The 19,215-nt window shown below is 43.5% G+C and overlaps 1 pseudogene; it reads right to left on the bottom strand.

The window, feature by feature from the left end:
- Positions 1-11,137: 11,137 nt before the first annotated feature.
- Positions 11,138-11,334, bottom strand: LOC136593901 (small nucleolar RNA U3; annotated as a pseudogene).
- Positions 11,335-19,215: the final 7,881 nt, after the last annotated feature.

Below are 19,215 nucleotides of genomic sequence, written 5' to 3'. Positions count from 1 at the left end.
GCAAGAAACAGTAAGCCATTCTCTGATGGGGAGTTTGTCAAAGAATGTTTGGTGGACTCTGCAGCGCTAATTTGTCCTGAGAAAAAAGAAGCATTCGCAAATGTGCCCCTCTCCAGGCGAACTATAACGAGACGGGTCGAAGACATAGCGGGGAATTTGGAGCTTCAGCTGCAAAAGAAAGCGGATGATTTTACCTTTTTTTCCTTGGCTCTGGACGAGAGCTGTGATATCCGAGATACAGCCCAGTTACTTAGTTTTGTACGTGGGATAACAAAAAACTTTGAGATGATGGAAGAGCTGGCAGCTATGCGATCAATGAAAGATACTACAACGGGGAGTGATTTGTTTACAGAGGTAAATGCATCCATGGACAAGCTAGGACTAAAATGGAACAAATTGGTAGGTGTTACAACCGATGGCTGTCCAAATCGGGCGGCTGGAATACGGCCCCATTAAGGCAATGTGCATGGAGCCTTCGTATGTTGGTCTGGCCCTCTAAAACCATTCCAATTTCTCATGTGGCCCCATGGGAAAATTAATTGCCCACCCCTGACCTAGAAGCACAAGTTCTTGAGAAAACCGCAAGAAACATTGATGGGATTGCTCCACCCTTAGGGCACTTTCACACAGGTGACAAAATCGTGCAATTTTCTCGCGATGCGACAAGGCTACAAATCACATGTATGTGAAGCCCCTGCTTTCCAATGGGTTCCTTCACATTAGCAATGTTTTGTAGCCTGCTACACTGCGAGAAAAAGAAATTGCAGCATGCTCAACACAGCCGCAATTTGCGATGTTTTGTAGCCCATTATTTCAAATAAAGCCTTCCTTTGTGTTGCTAAGCACGCAGTGCCATACAACTTTTACAGTAGTAAGTCCTACTGTTGGTCCCTAAAATAAGCCCTAGGTGCATTAAAAAAAACAAAACAATACATCACCTAACAGGCGCTGTCCACTGCGCCGCACTTCTCCTCCCAAAACTCTGACCCACTTGACTACAGTCTTCAGTCAGCGCTTCCTGGTGAGGGGGTTCAAAAATCCCGCCTCCAGAAAGCGCTGGCTCTGATTGGTTCTCAAGCGTCACGGCTCAGCCAATCACTGCAGCACTCGGTGAACCAATCACAGCTATTGTAGTGATTGGCTGAGCTGCAGCGCTCGAGAACCAATCAGGGATTTTGAGCCCCTCACCAGGAAGTACTGGCTGAAGACTACAAACAAGTGCCGCGGAACTGCTGGAGGAGACGTGCGGCGGAGCTCATGGTAGGACTTGAATTTCACCCCCTTGAAAACACTGACTAAAGAACACTACAAAATCACGATTTCGCTTTGATTTTCTTGCGGCGATATCACTGTCGCCCATGTGAAAGAGGCCTTAAACGTCTTTCCATATGCTCTATTAGACAACTTTCTTTGAGCAAGGGCTGTTTGAGATATGTAAACATCTTAGGGTGCCTTCACACAGACGATCACGATTTTTGCAGAGAGAAAATTGTAGCAAAATCACAATTGTCTTCATGAAATGTCTTGAACATCAGCGATGCTTTTTCTTGCATAAACATTGCACTGCTTGTGATTTTCTCACAAATTTTTCGAGATAGACAATAGGAGTTTCTAATGTTAAAAACGCATCGCACAAAAATCGCAAGTTCGTGCTTGGTGATGCAATAAGTGTAGACTGGCCACTATAACTGTATTAGCGTGTAGAAGGGCCACTATAACTGTATGAGAGTGTAGAAGGGCCACTATTAACTGTATGAGCGTGTAGTGCAGCCACTATAACTGTATGAGAGTGTAGTGCGGCCACTATAACTGTATGAGAGTGTAGAGGGGCCACTATAACTATGAGAGTGTAGAGGGGCCGCTATAACTGTATGAGAGTGAAGAGGGGCCACTATAACTGTATGAGAGTGAAGAGGGGCCACTATAACTGTATGAGAGTGTAGAGGGGCCGCTATAACTGTATGGGAGTGTAGAGGGGCCACTATAACTGTATGAGAGTGTAGAGGTGCCACTATAACTATGAGAGTGTAGAGGGGCCGCTATAACTGTATGAGAGTGAAGAGGGGCCACTATAACTGTATGAGAGTGAAGAGGGGCCACTATAACTGTATGAGAGTGTAGAGGGGCCGCTATAACTGTATGGGAGTGTAGAGGGGCCACTATAATTGTATGGGAGTGTAGAGGGGCCACTATAACTATGAGAGTTTAGAGGGGCCACTATAACTGCATGAGAGTGTAGAGGGGCCACCATAAATGTATGGGAGTGTAGAGGGGCCACCATAACTTCGTGAGGGTACAGAGCAGCGTTCCTTCTATGCTAAATGGCAGCGTAGCCATGCAGTTCCTACTTCACTATCAATTCTTACTATGTCCCTGCTTTGTCTCAGTGAGTTAGAGAGGGATGGCTGTACAGTAGTACTTGCTCCTCTTTAACTGAGTGAGCAAGTGTGATATAGATCCAAGAAACCCGGACTGATCTCACTTGTAAACCCGCTATTTTTTATGCAAGTGCAATGTGATTTGCAATAAAAAATGCAGCACTGCACTTGTGTAAAAATCAAATGTTGATCCAATAGTAAAAATAGAAAAATGACACTTGTATGTAAATGTGAGTTTCATGCAAGCATGATGCAGTTTTTTTCTTGCTCCCATAGGGAATAATTGGTGATTCTTGAACAGAGTCGCTCAAAAAAAGGACATGCTGAGATATAAATATAAAATAATGGGTTCTTTTTGTGCACAATTTCTGTTCATCTTGCAATGCACAGAAATCGTGCATGATAATCGCCTGTGTAAACACCCACCGACTATGATTGGCAACTGAATGCTTCACCAGTGCTGTGGATTATTATATGGGCAGTTAGGATGGCAACCCAAAGCACCCATATGATATTTCGGAGCTGAGTGGCAAATACAATGAGATGTACTATATGTACAGTCCCTACAAAGCCAAACCATTCATTTGACTAACCTGAGCACTTTCATCTTTTCCAGCCAAGAGCGCCCAGTCATAGGGTTGTTTTGATTTCTGATCATGAAGTCGCAAGTCCCCTCCTGCATCAATGATCCTACTCATAATCAACTGGTCACAAGAAAATGCTGCAGCATGGACCGGCGTGCTCCAATCAAAGCATCGGCTGCAAACATACAACAGAGGAGATATGGACATCTGATTGCCTTTTGTACTTGTACACTTTGAAAGCTGTAGTAACGCAGCCCCAGTGAACAAGGCTAATGCCCCATTTAGACGAGCCGACAGTCGTATCAATGACTGCACAGGCGCGGGCGTCACCAGTAGGGTTGTTAGCGCTCGTGCAGAGCTTGTAGACAGGCAGAAATCCCTGCTGGATCGTAGGATTCTCACTGGCTTTTTACACTCAGCGAGAAGCCCGCGATCCAGCAATGATTTTTATGCTGACTGGAAGTCAACGATAACGAAGAGTGAGCGAACGGTAAATGATTTTTTGGCATTTACGCGTACAATTATCGCTCATATTTGTGAACGGGTTTTAAGCGATAATCGGCCCGTATAAATGGCCCTCAGGGAAAGATCACACTATAGACTACCCTTTACTGTGATCTCTACTAAGCATTGATAAGAATCAGGGCAAAATAAGACGGTCGTATGCGCAACTACGCTGGCAGGCTACGGAGCATAGTTGTGCAGAAACTTTTTTTTTTCTTCTTGGACTTTTCAAACTTGGCAGAGGGGTACTGAGCACAACAGGGCATACAGTTACGCCCTAGGGATAGTGTGAGATCATAAGAGATTTTGCGCTATCTGGCAGCAGGGCCAGCTGTCACTGATAGCTGGGCTCCCCCTGCAACAGCGTGGCTGCATCAGAGCAGCGACCCCCGCTTGTTAACCCCTTCTATATAGATCGCGGCATGACAAGGGTCACCGTCATCGGACTTTCACAATATAATCGTGGAGAGCCAGACAGGTTACCATGGCAACAGGATGCCACATACCAGCGTCCTGTATTGCCAGTGCCTGTGATCGCTGTAACAAGCGATAAGGCATTGCAGAACAGAAGTCCTGCAATGCCTTATTATAGCGATCAGAGCTGGTACGGTGCAAGTCCCCCACAGGCACATAAAATCAGTAAAAATGTCAAAATAAAAATAAAACCACCCTTTTTTGTGCTTTTTTTCACAGCATAACATCTTTTTTTAAATAAAATCGCACATATTTGGTATCGTCGTATACAATAAGTTGAATGTGCTTTTTACACTGCACGGCAAAAAGCGTAAATAAAAACCTAAAAAACTGAGGCAAAAAGCAAATTTTTAGCATTTTGCCTCCCAAAAAACGCAATAAAATTAATTTAAAAAAAAACTTATGTACCCAAAAATGGTACCAATAAAAATTACAGCTTGACTCGCAAAAAACAAGCCCTCACAGAGCTCCGTCTACAGAAAAATAAAAAAGTTACAGGACTTTAAATGCAGCGATTTAGAAAAAAAGATTTCCAAAAAAAGGGTTTTTATTGCGGAAAAGTGGAAAAACCTCCAAAAAAAATAAGAATTTTGGTATCGTTGTAATCGTACCGACCCGCAAAAAAAGTGTATTCTTTTTAATGTATGCTGCATGATTAACGTTGTAAAAAAATCTATGGCAGAACTGATGTGTTTTTTCACCCTGCTATCATAAAAAAACTCATAAAAGTTTTACAATATAGTGTATATACCCAAAAATGTCACCAATAAAAGCTACAAGCCCTTATACGGCCATGTCGACTGAAAAATAAAAAAGTTATGGTTTTTGAAAAGTGGAGATAAAAATCTGCCAAAAATCGTTGCGCCCTTAAGCCCAAAATAGGCCATGTCCTCAAGGGGTTAATACTACATGCAGGAAAGATAGGGCAAGTCCTATCTTTTCTCACCCGTCCTATTAATGGGAGAGAATGCCGCTGATGAAAACGAAACTATTGAAATCATGGCCGCAGAAATCACGCTCATGTGAAGAAGCCCTCCGTGAATGTTGGACTAGGCTGCAGGGGGGCCAAGGCAAACTTTTCGATCTCCCATTAGAACATTGTTAAAGTACGGACACACGAGACAAACCTGCTGCAGACTTTCTACATTAGAGAATCCACAATGGCAAGAAGCACACACATTGGACAGATGTCATTTGTAGAAACGCTGCCATTTTGCTGCAGATTTCAGTTTTGGAGTGCAAAGAGTGAAATAAGCGGCATGAAATGATACGGTGTGGATTTAAAGTCAAACCAATTTCCGCTACAGACTTTTACCGCAGCTGCGGATGAGAATTCTTAAAATCCAATCCACATACTGGCACCGTAAAATGCTGTTGACTTCCCGCAGCAAATTGCGCTGTGGAGAATCAGAAGCATTCCCGCTATAAGTGAAAATACCCTGAGAGCCCATAAGAATGTCAGAGCATTAAGCACAGTCTGTACGGTTGGTTAGCACACAGCCATACAAGCTCCTTGTGGAATTCATGTGTATACTGATTCTCTCCTCTAGAAGCAATACTTATGGGGGAACATTGATCCTTCCATATGGATCTGATGGAACATGCCACAGAATCCTCGGTAAGCATACATATGAAACTGGAAGCAAACAGGACAGTAGAGGGTCCGTGCACCTCTATGGCAGCCCTATTACGGCACCATACAAAGAAGAGCTGGAATACAGCCATGTGTATATTGTATGAGAATATTGGGATGTTGCAGTTCCATTCATATGTGGCAAATCTGTGGCAGATATTTCTGTAAATAAATATATCTGTTCCATACATTTGCTTATGTTTTTACAAATTCTATTCAGATGTATGGAACAGAAAGAGAAATGTTCACAAATCTGCCATGTGTAGCATTACCCCAAGACCACCTTCACACGGCACATATCTGATGGGGAATACCCACAGCAAATATACTGCAAATTCACAGCGGATTTTATTGCAGATCTGCTTCCACCGGATATGCACTAAATATCAGATATAGATGCAAAACCTGGGCTTATAGACTTTATATCGAACACATGAGTGGATAGATCTGTTTGAAGGTTTAGGAAATGATGCCAATTTATATAAAAAGTTCATTTACTTATTATTTGTGTACATCCCCGGAATGGGATCAGGTTGTGGCTCTACCTTCGGTCCCATATTTGTTTGTGAGCAGCCTAGTCCTTACACTATATATATAGATGAAATAATAATGCTAAAAGGGGTTGTCTAATGAAGATCCCCCCGTGATGTTCACATGGATGAGGTCGCCCAATAAATAGAAGGTTAATGTAACTGTAGCATAGCTCAGATCTATGCTATATGTATATCTCTACAACCAGAATAATCTATTTTACTGTATACTTACTGGTTGGGGTTGGATCTAAATTTCAACAACAATTCAACTATTTTTCGCAGCCCAAGCAATGCCGCCACAAACAAAGGCGTTTGCCCCTGGGAATTTGTGCCATCAGGAGAGATGCCTGCAGAGAAACACATCATATATTTTCAATCTCTTTACAGAAATATGGAAATCTTAACCCCTTAGTGACCAAGCCTGTTTGCGCCTTAATGACCAGGCCAAATTTTGCAAATCTGACACGTGCCACTTTAACATGGAAAAACACCAGAAAGGTTTTACATATCCAAGCGATTCTGACATTGTTTTTTTGCCACATGTTGTACTTCATTTACGCGGAAAAAAAAGACCGATAGAATTTGTGTTTATTTATTAAAAGCGCCAAAATTTGGAAAATTTAGAAAAAAATCGTCATTTTTTCACATTTCCAACTGCAATATCTCAAATATGTGCAAACATAATATAGAAAATTTTGCTAAGATAAATATTTTCATCCATTTACTTTATTTTGGGCGCACATTGGAAAAACTTTCGTTTTTTTTTTACCATTTAGGAGACGTACAAATTTAACATTACTTTTCAGCTTTTTGAGGAACACTTTGTTTTCCTACACCAAGCCAAGATTCCAAAGGCTCATAGGAGTGAAATTGATAGATACCCCCACAAGTGACCCCATTTTAAAAACTACACCCTTTAACGTATTCACTGAGGGGTGTCAGGAGTATTTTAACCCCACAGTTTTTTTCAGGAGTCAATGCAATTTAGAAGAGAAAAACTAAAATTTCATATTTTTGCAAATATGTCATTTTAAAGACAGAACTTTTTTCTATAGTACACATGAAAATTAGGATTTGCACCCCAGAATGGATACCCCTGTTTGTCCCGTGCTCAGAAACATACCCATTGTGGCCCTAGTATTACGTCAGTATGCACAATGGGGCCCAAAATGAAAGGAGCAACCGGTGGCTTTCGGAACAGAAATTTTGCTTGAAGGAGACTTAGGCCCCATTGCCCACTTGTAGAGCCATTGGGTGACCAAAACGATGGAGAACCCCCACAAGTGACCCCATTTTGAAAAGTAGACCCTTTAACGAATTTATCTAGGGGTACGATGACTTTTTGGACTTCACAGTTTTTGAATGAATCTAAGCCAAGCAGAAGGAAAAAATTACGATTTTCATTTTTTTGGCAATTTTGTCAATTTAAAAACTGTTTTTTTTTCTACAGCACACATAGGAATGAAGACGTTCACCCCAAAATGGATACCCCCGTTTGTCCCGTGTTCAGAGACATACCCATTGTGGCCCTAATCTACTTAAAGGAAACATGGCTAGGCCTATAATGGAAGGAGCACCCGTTGGATTTCAGGGTACAACTGAATAAATTCCAGGCCCCCTTGCCCACTTGTAGAGACATTAAGCGGCCAAAACGATAAGGAACCCCCACAAATGACCCCATTTTGAAAACTAAACTCTTAACAAATTCATCTAGGGGTGTACTGCGTATTTTGACCCCACAGTATTTGACTAAATCTAAGCAAAGCAGAAGGAAAAAATTCCGATTTTCACTTTTTTGGCAATTTTGTCAATTTAAAAACTGTTTTTTTTTTACAGCACACATAGGAATGAAGACGTTCACCCCAAAATGGATACCCCCGTTTGTCCCGTGTTCAGAGACATACCCATTGTGGCCCTAAACTACTTACAGGACACATGGCTAGGCCCATAATGGAGGGAATGCCCGCTGGAAATCAGGGTACAACTGAATAAATTCAAGGCCCCATTGCCCACAAAAAAAATTGACTTCCTAAAAAATAATCCCCCCCGCCATCCCCATTTTTTGGCATTCTCTAAATATTAGATAAAAGTAATAATATAAACCGCATTTTATGTCCGAAGACAGGGGTAATTACGGAGGCTGGTTGGGATGGGTACATGGGGCAAGAAAACCGGGTATTCCCCCTCCTCTCTCGCTTGGGGGTATTTCGTGACCTCAGCGGCGGGTATGGGGTGTAAAAAGTGGTGCTCTGTGAGGCTTTGTAATCTTGCTGCGGTGCGGTAGTCTCACAGAGAAGGAGCTCAACAAGCTGCTCCTGGAACTGCATGAAGGCGAGCGTTCCCGGGGTTTCTTGTAAATTGCGTATTACAGGTAGCGATCTGAATAACGCCGGGCTCACGCAGCCGTAGGCGGCATCTGCTTGCGGAGGCCACAACGGATCTTGGCTGTGAGCCCGGCTGTGACCCTGCGTACGGCCACGTAATGTACTGCGCATAACTGCCTACTCACACAGGCGGTCATGCGCAGTACTTTTTTTTTGTTTGTATTTCCCGCACCGTCGCTTAGCGATGACGCAGGTACCCGCAGCCTGTATACAACGTAGTTGTGTATGGGCTGCAGGTATATCCGCGACCATGGAGCACAATGGGCTCTATGTTGCGGATATCCGCAGTAAAATAGAACCTGCTGCGTTCTCTTTTCTGCGAGTGGATTACGAAATTCCAGCCCACTAATGTGAGCGGAATTGTGTAATCCAATGCGATTGATCTGCGTATTACCGCTAATGAAACGCATGCGGAATCCGTAATTCCTATCCGGTCATGTGAGACCGACCTAAGGTAGATCGCTACCTTTTTATCACGTAACCGGGGACCGCTCAACGAGGCCACCCGTCACTGCTCCGGGCTCTCGGCGACCGTTGGTTGCTGGGAGTAATGAGATTTTAAGTTTCCTGGGCTCCCCGACTCCTGCGCATGTGTCCGTTGTTTTGCCGGCGGTCGCATGTGCAGAATCCGGGAAAGTTCACGGAGGAAGATCGCGCCAGGGTGCAAATACGGAGGCCTCCGGTAAAAAGTTTCATCTCTCACCGATCGCATCGGTGAGGGGAGATGAAACGAACTTTTTTTTTTTTAACTTTTACGTGATCGCCATTTTCCATTGGATAACGGCGAACACGTGACCAGGAACCGCTCACTGCGGCCCCCCGTGAAATCTACAGGCCCCTGGCTCAGTTTTGTAGCCAAGAGCAGGGAGATTTTAAGTTATCCTGGCAATCCACGGCTTTTGCGCATGCGTCTGCCGCTTTGGCGACGGGCGCGTGCGCAGAAGCTGGGGTAAGCTCCGCGGATAAATCCGCGGGCCTTAGGTACGTAGTTTCATTCTCCCTCACGGATATGATCCGTGAGGGGAGATGAAATGTAAGCGTTTTAAACTTTATTTTTATTACTTTCTTACACTTTTTTTTACTTTTAATGATCACTGCTATCCATTGGATAACAGTGATCATCTCTGCAGGGACATCCCTCTGCTCCGGGCTACACATGGCAGTCAGGAGCAGAGGTATTTTAGATTTCCCGGGTTCTGAGCCCCTCTGTGCACGCTCCCCAATGTCAATCATCAGGCGCGCATGCGCAGAAGGTCCCGGAAGACCGGGGCGCCGCTGAGGACCGGGGGTGAGTATTTTCACCTCCCCTCATGGATCGGATCCATGAGGGGAGGTGAAATTAAGCTGATTTTTACTTTTTTTAAAACTTTTTCCAGTGGATAGCGGCGATCGCGGGTCAGGGGACTGCTCGCCGCGGTCCCCGGGGACATCTCCTGGTTCCCGGCTACCTTCAGGAGCCGGGAACCAGGAGATTTTAAACTCCCCGGGGTTCCCATTCTTCTGCGTACGCGCGTGACGTCGTTCGTCTTGCGCGCATGCGCAGAAGAGCCGCGCCGGGTTCCGGAGGACCCTTTTACCTGCGGCAGACATCGGGGAAGCCAGGTACGTACTTTCAGCTGGGCAGCTAAATATTTAACTTTATTTACACTTTATTGTGGGTCCCCGCAGCCCGGGATGACAGCTCCATGCTGTCTGCTACCTGTGGGCACCGACAGCATGGAGCTGTCACGTCCATAGCCCACGGGGCTTTATTCTCTGTAGGACGCATGTTTTTACGTCCTCAGAGAATAAAGCCCACTTGGGCAAAGCGTAAAAAGACTATGCGCTGGTCGTTAAGGGGTTAAGATATTTGCAGTCACCTTATGGCAAAGTGAGTCTTCTCCTTGAAGCTATTTTGAAGGTGCAGAATCTAGCCACACAATTGCACAGATACCCTAAACTAGATGGTACAGCAGCACTGCAAGAACATAAAAAAATAAAAAGAAATAAATCTTGTCATTTATGTATAGCGCCAACGTATTCCGCAGCGCTTTCAGGTAATTTTTATTTATTGCCCCCCACCAAGCTGAGTACTCATTTTACTGACCACGGAAGGATCGAAGGCTGAGTCAACCTTGAGCTGGCTACCTGAACCATGCGTGGATTGAACCCGCATGCTTCAGGTCATGAGTGAGAACTTAAGGGCTCGTGCCCACGGCCGTGACGGACTTGGCCAGCGAAATATCGCAGCCATGACGCCCCCCCAAAGACCCCATACTCACCTCCCGGATCTGCTGTGCACAGCCCGCCTGACGCACATGCGCAGTACAGCGCATGACGTGACCGGCGCTGGGCAGGGTCGCGTATTCATGCGATACTTCCGCTCTACTGACAGCGGGAGAATAGCGTGACGGACGGCTTCCATTAACTACAAAGGAAGCCGGACGCACATATTCCCGAGGCAAATAGGATATGCTGCAGTTTATTTCACGCTGTGGAATTCCGCGGTGTGAACATTCAGCTATTAGGTTCGATAGAACCTAATAGTTGCGGTGTAACGCAACGGAAATCCGGCCGTGGGCATTAGCCCTAAAACTTCATTTCTGCTGCCTTAACACTTTGCGCCACACATTACCTTATTTCTTATGTAACTACAAGATACAAAACAACCACTCAGCTTGTGATCTCCCCCTCCACCTTCCCTGTAACAGAGAAGGAGAACGGTCATCAACAGCAATCAGCACCTGCAACGAAGCAGAACTGAGAGCTCACTACAGCGCCTCCTCCTGGTTGGTGACTTGGGACACTTTCCAGCACACTTCTTAAGTTGAAAACTATAGACTTGATTCCTGAAAGTATAGTTTTGATACATGGTGACTGCTCAGAGCCGGGACTACGGGGAAATAGAAGCTTCTAGACTTGTATAATGACGCTACATCAAATCTGCTCTCTGCTCCTAATCTGCATACATGACTTCTAACGGCCAATGGGAATCCCCCGGGACCTGCTGCTCCAACCACCTTACCCATCAGAGGGTCGCAGATTGTAAAGTGTATGAGTAAGGATACCCTAAGGCTGCCTGTCCACGGGCGTAGCGACAGATAGGCTCACTGCGGAGACTCGCAGGATGCTGCGATTTAAATCCCGCAAGTAGAAGATCGCCGTGATTCTCCGCTTGTCGACGGCGCAGCTGCGCTTTCCATAGCAACGCTATGGAAAGCTTCAGACAGCGGAATCACGCCCGTGGACATGCAGCCTAAGGGACCTCTCACATGGGACAGAATTACGCTGCAGCACAATTCAGCCAAATCAACTGCTGAGGATTTCCACAACAAAATCCACAGGTCAAACTGTAGATTTTGATGTGGAATTGCAGGCAAATTTTAAGCCATTTTCAATTCTGCATCTAAATCCATGGGTAACCTGCGGATTCTGGTGCACAATTTACCACGGCTTGCAGTGCGTTGTGTGGCCTATTCTGTCCAGTGTGAAAGGTCCCTTACATGGGCCGACTGTCGGGCACTAAAGCGCCCAATAGTTGTTCCAAGCGATAATCACTCCTAAGCCCATGTAGTGAGTTACACTACAAAATCATGCCTGTATTTAATGCAGTGCTGCCTGAGGGCTCGCAGATTTTAAACATCCAAAATTGACTGTCGGCCTTGTCCGTTGTGCACCCGAGTTTCTCCAGATTCTCTGCATCTTTTGATGATATTATATACTGCTGATGGTGGGATATTCAAAGTCTTCACAGTTTTATACTGAGGAAAATTTTTCTAAAATTGTTACAAAATTTTTAGACAGTTTTTCACATATTAACCTGCTGGAAAATGCCTTTTGGAAGCTGCCATGAGAGACAACACATGTGGCTACAGGATGTCCTGAACATATTGCTGAGCAGTCATTGTCTCTCCTACCACTACTAGGGGGGGACCGACTCATATGCGATGGCACCCCAGAACATCACACCAGCAGTGGAGGCAGTGTGCCGCTCCACAGCAAAGGCAGAATTGAGGCACTCGCCACTAGATCTCCGTTACCAGTGCTTAAACTAAACCTGGATTCATCACTGAAGACAACCCATTTCCACTCCGGAGCAGTCTAGACATGTAATGGGCGTCACGAGACCAAATGTCCTTCAGCCAAGAGCCTGAAAATTGTTCCAACAGACACAGGGGCATGAACGATGGTGGCACCCGTCTTTGGATGGTGGACAACGAAAACAGCAGGATCTGCTCGTGTTTGATGGTGGATTGTCAGTCTTTCCTTATTGTGGGGTAGGATACCCATCGATATCTGGGACATACCACGATCAGGACATTATTCTAACACTGTATGAGGGTATTTAGGTCCCTGAAGATTATACCTCTATTGACACGCGTTGGTCCGTTAGTGTGACCTTTCAGCCCATAACATAGTAGGCATGAATAGTGGACCTAATTGGCGCAAACATTGTAGTAAACATCAGTGCTTGGGTCTTCTAGTCCAACACACTGCTGGCTGGAATTTCAGACCCTACTGGCACTACAAAATTAGTTTCGGTTATTAAACTGAAATCTAATTTATCCATTTCCTCGTTTTTTCCTAGGTATATTGGCTTCATTGCTGAATTATGCAAAGGGACCAGTGTGTATAACACTGGTCTCCCTCTGGTTGTTTTTTGTGTTTGTTTGTCCATGGATGGGTGATTTTTCTATTATCCCCATTTTTTTAGCTAGTATCTAATAAAATTTATTATTTTAGGCATCTAGTCAGGGAAATTCATATTGATAATAGGTCGCTTCTGCCTCACTACTACGATACTGCCCCCTAAGTACAAGAATATAACAACTATAATACTGCTCCTTATGTATAAGAAAATAACTACTACCGGTATAATACTGCCCCCTGTATATAGGGAAAAAAACACTATAATACATCCTCCTATGTACAAGAATATAGTCATTATATTCTTGTACATAGGAAACAGTATTCTGGTAGTTATATTCTTGTACAGAGAAGAAAGTGTTATAGTATTTACAGAGGGGGAAAAAAGTATTTAGTCAGATACCAATTGTACAAGTTCTACCACTTAAAAAGATGAGAGGCCTGTAATTGACATCATAGGTAGACCTCAACAATGAGAGACAACATGAGAAAACACATCCAGAAAATCACATCGTCTGATTTTCAATGAATTTATTTGCAAATTATGGTGGAAAATAAGTATTTGGTCAATAACAAAAGTTCATCTCAATACTTTGTTATAAATCCTTTATTGGCGATGACAGAGGTCAAACGTTTTCAGTAAGTCCCCACAAGGTTGGCACACACTGTTGCTGGTATGTTGGCCCATTCCCCCATACAGACCGCTTCAATAGCAGTGATGTTTTGGGGCTGTCGCTGGGCAACACGAACTTTCAACTCCCTCCAAAGGTTTTCTATAGGATTGAGAGCTGGAGACTGGCTAGGCCACTCCAGGACCTTGAAATGCTTCTTATGATGCCACTCCTTCATTGCCCTGGCGGTGTGCTTGGGATCACTGTCATGCTGAAAGACCCAGCCATGTTTCATCTTCAGTGCCCTTGCTGATGGAAGGAGGTTTGCACTCAAAATCTCACCATACATGACCCCATTCATTCTTTCATGTATACAGATCAGTCGTCCTGGTCCCTTTGCAGAGAAACAGCCCCAAAGCATGATGTTGCCACCCCCATGCTTCACAGTAGGTATGGTGTTCTTTGGATGCAACTCAGCATTCTTTCTCCTCCAAACACGACCAGTTGTGTTTCTGCCAAACAGTTCTACTTTGGTTTTATCTGACCATATGACATTCTCTCAATACTCTTCTGGATCATCCAAATGTTCTCTAGCAAACTTCAGTCGGCCCGGGACATGTACTGGCTTAAGCAGGGGGACACGTCTGGCACTGCAGGATCTGAGTCCCTGGTGGCGTAGTGTGTTAGTGATGGTAGCCTTTGTTACGTTGGTCCCAGCTCTCTGCAGGTCATTCACTAGGTTCCCCCGTGTGGTTCTATTGCTCACCATTCTCATGATCATTTTGACCCCACGGGGTGGGCTCTTGCGTGGAGCCCCAGATCGAGGAAGATTATCAGTGGTCTTGTATCTCTTCCATTGTCTAATTATTTCTCCCACAGTTGATTTCTTCACACCAAGATGCTTGCCTATTGCAGATTCAGTCTTCCCAGTCTGGTGCAGGGCTACAATTTTGTTTCTGGTCTCCTTCGACAGCTGTTTGGGCTTCACCATAGTGGAGTATGGAGTGTGACTGCTTGAGGTTGTGGACAGGTGCCTTTTATACTGATAACAAGTTCAAATAGGTGCCATTACTACAAGTAATGAGTGGAGGACAGAGGAGCCTCTTAACCCCTTAATGACATGGCCTATTCTGGCGTTGAGGACCAAACGATTTCTGGTAAATTTTAATCTCCATTTTTCAAAAGCCATAACTTTTTTATTTTTCCGTCGATACTGCCGTATAAGGGCTTGTTTTTTGTGGCGAACTGTAGTTTTTGATGGTGCCATTTTTGGGTACATAGACTATATTGTAAAACTTTTAGTATTTTTTTTTTATGATATCGGGAAGAGAAAATGCATCAATTCTGCCATAGATTTTTGTTGTTTTTTTTTTTTAAAGCGTTAATTATGCAGCATAAATGACACACTACATTTTTTTCTGCGGGTCGGTACGATTACAATGATGCCAAAATTTATATATTTTTTTTAGGTTTTTCCACTTCTCTGCAATAAAAACCCTTTTTTCGGAAAATTTATTTTTTTTCTAAATCGCTGCATTTAAAGTCCTATAACTTTTTTTTTTCATGGACGGAGTTCTGTGAGGGCTTATTTATTGCGAGACGAGCTGTAGTTTTTATTGGTACCATTTTGGGGTACAAATGTTTTTTTTTATTACTTTTATTGCGTTTCTTTGCATTTTGCCTCAATTTTTTAGCGTTTTTTTTTTTTTATGCTTTTTACCGTGCAGGATAAAAAGCATGTTCAATTTATTGTATGGGTCTTTATGGACACAACAATACCAAATATGTGACAAAGCATAAAAAAGGTTTTTTTTTACATTTTTATTTTTCATACTTTAATTAGATCTTTTTTTTACACTATTTTTGTCCCTCTGGGGGACTTTCACTGTTGCAGCGATGATCGCTATGATAAGGCATTGCAGGACTTCTCTCCTGCAATGCCTTATCGCTTATACAGCGATCGCAGGCTCTGGCAATACAGGACGCCGGTATCTGGCGTCCTGTTGCCACAGCAACAGCCAGGCTCTCTACGATAATATTTACTTAGATCGCGGCAGGGAAGGGGTTAACAGTGGGAGGCCGGCTATTAATGACAGCCGACTCTCGCTGCTGGATAGCGCGAGATGTGTCATGATATCGCGCTATCCCCATGACGTAAGGGTGCGTCTTTTTGCGGGAAGTACCTCGCTGCCATGACGTACCCTTACGTCATGGGGAGGGAAGGGGTTAAAGAAGTAGTTACAGGTCTGTGAGACCCAGAAATCTTCAGACAATGTGATTTTCTGGATGTGTTTTCTCATGTTGCCTCCCATAGTTGAGGTCTACCTATGATGTAAATTACAGGCCTCTCTCATCTTTTTAAGTGGGTGAACTTGTACAATTGGTATCTGACTAAATACTTTTTTTCCCCACTGTATATTCTTGTACTTAGGGGGCAGCATTATCGTAGTTACATTCTTGTACAAAGGAGCAGTATTAGAGTAGTTATATTCTTGTACTTAGAGGGCAGTATCGTAGTAGTTATATCCTAGTATATAGGAAGCAGTACTAGCGTATTTATATTCATGTACCTTTAGTAGTTATATTCTTGCACATAGGAGACAGTATTATAGTAGCTATATTTTTGTACATATAAGACAGTGCTATAGTATTTATATTCGTGTACATAGAAGACAGTGCTATAGTAATTATATTTTTCTACATGAGGGGCAGTATTATAGTAGTTATATTCTTGTACATAGGTAGCATTCTTAGAGTAGTTATATTCCTATACTTAGGGGGCAGTACTAAAGTATTCATAATCATGTACATAGAGGACAGTACTATAGTAGTTATACTCTTGTACATAGAAGATATATGCTTGTACATAGAAGGCAGTGCTATAGTAGTTATATTCTTGTACTTAGATGACAGTGCTATAGTAGTTATATTCTTGTACTTACATGACAGTGCTATAGTAGTTATATTCTTGTACACAGGAGCAATATTAGAGTAGTTATATTCTTGTACTTAGGGGGTAGTATCGTAGTAGTTATATCCTAGTATACAGGAGCCAGTACTATAGTATTTATATTTATGTACCGTATTTTCCGACATATAAGACGACCTTTTAAACCCGGAGAATCTTCTCCAAAGTTGGGGGTCGTCTTATACCCCGGGTATAAGCTGTAGAAAAAGAAAAAAAAACAATACTCGCCTCCCGCAGCGTTCTGCGGCGCTGCTGCAGGCTGTTGCTCCCTCCTCCTCGCCGACAGAGCATTGCTTTCTGGATGCAGGGCTTGAAATCCCCGCCTCAAGAAAGCTAATGCTCTGATTGGCTAACTCAGGTGGCGTCAGCCAATGAAAGCTGGCGCTGTGTTAGCTAATCACAGCCATTCACTGACATCCTTTTAGGCTGAAGAAGAACCCGAGAGGTTCGCAAGCTCACTATAATATCAGGTATTTTTGTTAGCCATTAAAAGGTATCATATGTACAAGATTACTTCATTTCTCTTGCTGGGAACAATTACATTTTGCTCAACTGGCTTAAACCGTACCAAAGCTTTGTCTTTATTATAAGACATAATTCATGATTAACCCCTTCCTGCTATAGGACGTACAGTTACGTCCTGCAGGGTCAGGTTATGTATGAAGGGAGATCATGGGGGACCTTCCTTCATATAGGACGGGCGCTGGCTGTTTATTACAGCCGACCCCGGCTGCAACAGCTCCGATCAGCCGCATGGCTGAGCAGAGCTATTAAAGGGGTTGTCCCGCGGCAGCAAGTGGGTCTATACACTTCTGTATGGCCATATTAATGCACTTTGTAATGTACATTGTGCATTAATTATGAGCCATACAGAAGTTATAAGAAGTTTTTCACTTACCTGCTCCGTTGCTAGCGTCCTCGTTCCCATGGAGCCGACTAATTTTCGGCCAAATTAGCCGCGCTTGCGCAGTCCGGGTCCTCTTCTTTTCTGAATGGGGCCGCTCGTGCAGGATGCCGGCTCCGTGTAGCTCCGCCCCATCACGTGCCGATTCCAGCCAATCAGGAGGCTGGAATCGGCAATGGACCGCACAGAAGCCCTGCGGTCCACGGAGGGAGAAAGATCCCGGCGGCCATCTTCCGCAGGTAAGTAAGAAGTCACCGGAGCGCGGGGATTCAGGTAAGCGCTCTCCGGTGTTCTTTTTTAACCCCTGCATCGGCGTTGTCTCGCGCCGAACGGGGGGGGGGGTTGAAAAAAGAAAAAAAAATGTTTCGGCGCGGGACAACCCCTTTAACTTAGATGCCACTGTCAATTCTCAGAAAATTGCAGGCAGACATACAGGTGTCATGGTGCGGGTGTCATGGCAGCCAGGGACTTTCTGAAAGGCCCCAGAGCGGTCTTGGCAGATTGCCTATCAAGCAATCCTTGTACGGTGACTACCAGCCCAATTGCGGTATGATATAATGCTCTGGCATTACATCATACTGCAGGAGCAATCAAACCATTGCTGGTTGTTGTTCCCTCTGGGGACTTAAAAAAAAGAGCAATAAAGTTTTACTAATTATTGAAAAAATAAAAAGTAATACAAGTAACAAAAAACCAAAACATATTTACAATAAAAGAATCTAAATTCTAAAAGAAAAATACATATTTGGTATTGCTGCGTCTATAAAAGTCTAATCTATCATATTAACGCATTATTCTCCCCGCTCGATGAACGTCGTCTAAAAAAAAGGAAAAAAAAGAACGCCTGAAATGCGCTTTTTTGGTGACCCTGTCTCCAAGAAAAAATGCAATAAAAAGCGATAAAAAAAAGTTATATGTATTCCAAAAAATGAGCCCTCATACAACTATGTCAAGGGAAAAATAAAAAAGTTACCGTAAGCAGAAGATGGCGGCAGAAAATAATTTAACAAAAATAAATGTCTGAAAAAAAATAAGAGTAGCACAACAAAAAAAAATTATACAAGTTTGGTACCGTAGTAATCGTACTGACCCATAAAATAAAGTTATTAGGTCATTTTTGTTGCAGTTTGTGTGCTGTAGAACCAAGACGCAACGAAAGATGGTGGAAGTTTTTTTGTTTTTGTTTTTTTTAATTTTAATCCACTTAGAACATTTTAAAAGTTTTTCAGTACATTATATGGTACATAAAATATTACCATTGAAAAATACCACTTGTCCCGCAAAACACAAGCCCTCATTCAGCGACGCCGATGGATAAAGGAGTTACGATTTTTTAAAAGGGGGGAGGAAAAAATGAAAATGGAAAAAAAATAAAGGCCGCGTCATGAAGGGGTTAAAGCAGAGAATCGGTGAAGCAATAACCAGTGTTGTACGAGGGGTTACAGTTATTATAGTAAAACCCCTACCTTTTTTCAGCATTTTCTTCACTTTTGCATAGTTACCGCACTGTACATACTCTTGGAGATATTTTTCAGGAGAGTAGTGTTTAACTGAACCGATCTGCACTGGATATGGTGGTAAGATCACCTTAGAGGAGGACATGGTTCTACAGAAGA

The sequence above is a fragment of the Eleutherodactylus coqui genome, chromosome 1 (genome assembly GCF_035609145.1).
Source record: "Eleutherodactylus coqui strain aEleCoq1 chromosome 1, aEleCoq1.hap1, whole genome shotgun sequence".
Lineage (NCBI taxonomy): Eukaryota > Metazoa > Chordata > Amphibia > Anura > Eleutherodactylidae > Eleutherodactylus > Eleutherodactylus coqui.
The sequence above is the reverse complement of the archived record's forward strand: the minus strand, read 5'-3'. Positions and strand labels throughout refer to the sequence as shown.